Source organism: Sebastes fasciatus, chromosome 17, assembly GCF_043250625.1.
Source record: "Sebastes fasciatus isolate fSebFas1 chromosome 17, fSebFas1.pri, whole genome shotgun sequence".
In the NCBI taxonomy this organism is placed as follows: Eukaryota; Metazoa; Chordata; class Actinopteri; order Perciformes; family Sebastidae; genus Sebastes; species Sebastes fasciatus.
The window spans coordinates 3,483,836-3,486,335 of record NC_133811.1 but is presented as its reverse complement, the minus strand read 5'-3'; the positions used below and the strand labels follow the sequence as shown (position 1 = coordinate 3,486,335).

General features: G+C 42.0%; 4 non-coding genes across 4 annotated transcripts; 2 read left to right on the top strand and 2 right to left on the bottom strand.

Moving 5' to 3' along the window:
- Window positions 1-379: 379 nt before the first annotated feature.
- LOC141755159 (5S ribosomal RNA) lies at window positions 380-498 on the top strand. Its single transcript, XR_012590870.1, has one exon. It is a non-coding gene; the product is annotated as a 5S ribosomal RNA (ribosomal RNA).
- A 317-nt stretch (window positions 499-815) lies between these two features.
- LOC141755158 (5S ribosomal RNA) lies at window positions 816-934 on the bottom strand. The gene has a single exon (XR_012590869.1). It is a non-coding gene; the product is annotated as a 5S ribosomal RNA (ribosomal RNA).
- A 596-nt stretch (window positions 935-1,530) lies between these two features.
- On the top strand, window positions 1,531-1,649 carry LOC141755157 (5S ribosomal RNA). Its single transcript, XR_012590868.1, has one exon. It is a non-coding gene; the product is annotated as a 5S ribosomal RNA (ribosomal RNA).
- Window positions 1,650-1,965: 316 nt separating this feature from the next.
- Window positions 1,966-2,084, bottom strand: LOC141755212 (5S ribosomal RNA). Its single transcript, XR_012590921.1, has one exon. It is a non-coding gene; the product is annotated as a 5S ribosomal RNA (ribosomal RNA).
- Between the last annotated feature and the right edge of the window lie 416 nt (window positions 2,085-2,500).

Sequence of the window (2,500 nt, the reverse complement as noted above, 5' to 3'; positions counted from 1 at the left end):
TTTTTTCTATTTTATGCTACTTTATACTTTATTTTACAGGGATAGATTGGAGTTTTTACTCCACTACGTTTGTGATTGTTATTGCGACTTTGTACATTTAGATTTGACATTTAAAACGTGATTGTTTCAGAAAATATGGCGCAGCATGATACTTGAAAATGCTGCTTACACAGCAATACTGCAGTGATAATAATCCAATAATAGTTTTAGCCTGTAACAATGTAACACTGACAGAGTTTCTTACAAAGGCCATTTTTGTCATTATAGTGAGAATATCTGTTTGTGTTCCTGACAATCTGCAGCTGCTACCTGTATGGGCAGAATACCAAAACGTTGTGTTACAGCATCTTTAAATGGCCTTTTTGTTGCTGCAAATGTTGCTTACGGCCATACCACCCTGAACACGCCCGATCTCGTCTGATCTCGGAAGCTAAGCAGGGTCGGGCCTGGTCAGTACTTGGATGGGAGACCGCCTGGGAATACCAGGTGCTGTAAGCTTTTTCACTTCTCTTTTACAAACAGCAGAGGGTGCTGCTGCTTCTTCGATGGACACTGGCAGGCACTGATGAAAATCAATAGAATGGTGTACACACAATGTCAATGCTTTACAAAGATTTTTTAAAGAGCAGATCACGAGTTACAAGTGTATATCATTATATCATAAACTAATTAGAAGCTGATCAATTTCACTCAGAAAAATTTTGTAGGAGCGAGGAATGATGAAATTCAACATCCAGAGACAAGCTGCTCTGGTTTTCAAAGTCTCCACCGGAGAAGCAGCGGCGCCCCGTGCTGTTTGGAAAGAGAAGTGAAAAAGCTTACAGCACCTGGTATTCCCAGGCGGTCTCCCATCCAAGTACTGACCAGGCCCGACCCTGCTTAGCTTCCGAGATCAGACGAGATCGGGCGTGTTCAGGGTGGTATGGCCGTAAGCAACAGCACTGGTGACAAAACGGCCCTTTATAGATGTCTATCACTGCCGCCGTGAACGCCTGTGTGCATTTCTCCTCATAGGGACATTAGCATATTTACAGAACTTCTGGGCAAGGAGCTCTGATTACAGTGACACAGTTTCCCCACATGAATGATAAACACTATCTACGACAGAGGTGAGATTGTAACTACGCTGCTTGAATGCAGGTTTGAGGTGCTTTTTTCTATTTTATGCTACTTTATACTTTACTTTACAGGGATAGATTGGAGTTTTTACTCCACTACGTTTGTGATTGTTATTGCGACTTTGTACATTTAGATTTGACATTTAAAACGTGATTGTTTCAGAAAATATGGCGCAGCATGATACTTGAAAATGCTGCTTACACAGCAATACTGCAGTGATAATAATCCAATAATAGTTTTAGCCTGTAACAATGTAACACTGACAGAGTTTCTTACAAAGGCCATTTTTGTCATTATAGTGAGAATATCTGTTTGTGTTCCTGACAATCTGCAGCTGCTACCTGTATGGGCAGAATACCAAAACGTTGTGTTACAGCATCTTTAAATGGCCTTTTTGTTGCTGCAAATGTTGCTTACGGCCATACCACCCTGAACACGCCCGATCTCGTCTGATCTCGGAAGCTAAGCAGGGTCGGGCCTGGTCAGTACTTGGATGGGAGACCGCCTGGGAATACCAGGTGCTGTAAGCTTTTTCACTTCTCTTTTACAAACAGCAGAGGGTGCTGCTGCTTCTTCGATGGACACTGGCAGGCACTGATGAAAATCAATAGAATGGTGTACACACAATGTCAATGCTTTACAAAGATTTTTTAAAGAGCAGATCACGAGTTACAAGTGTATATCATTATATCATAAACTAATTAGAAGCTGATCAATTTCACTCAGAAAAATTTGTAGGAGCGAGGAATGATGAAATTCAACATCCAGAGACAAGCTGCTCTGGTTTTCAAAGTCTCCACCGGAGAAGCAGCGGTGCCCCGTGCTGTTTGGAAAGAGAATTGAAGAAGCTTACAGCACCTGGTATTCCCAGGCGGTCTCCCATCCAAGTACTGACCAGGCCCGACCCTGCTTAGCTTCCGAGATCAGACGAGATCGGGTGTGTTCAGGGTGGTATGGCCGTAAGCAGCAACACTGGTGACAAAACGGCCCTTTATAGATGTCTATCACTGCCGCCGTGAACGCCTGTGTGCATTTCTGCTCATAGGGACATTAGCATATTTACAGAATTTCTGGGCAAGGAGCTCTGATTACAGTGACACAGTTTCCCCACATGAATAATAAACACTATCTACGACAGAGGTGAGATTGTAACTACGCTGCTTGAATGCAGGTTTGAGGTGCTTTTTTTCTATTTTATGCTACTTTATACTTTATTTTACAGGGATAGATTGGAGTTTTTACTCCACTACGTTTGTGATTGTTATTGCGACTTTGTACATTTAGATTTGACATTTAAAACGTGATTGTTTCAGAAAATATGGCGCAGCATGATACTTGAAAATGCTGCTTACACAGCAATACTGCAGTGATAATAATCCAA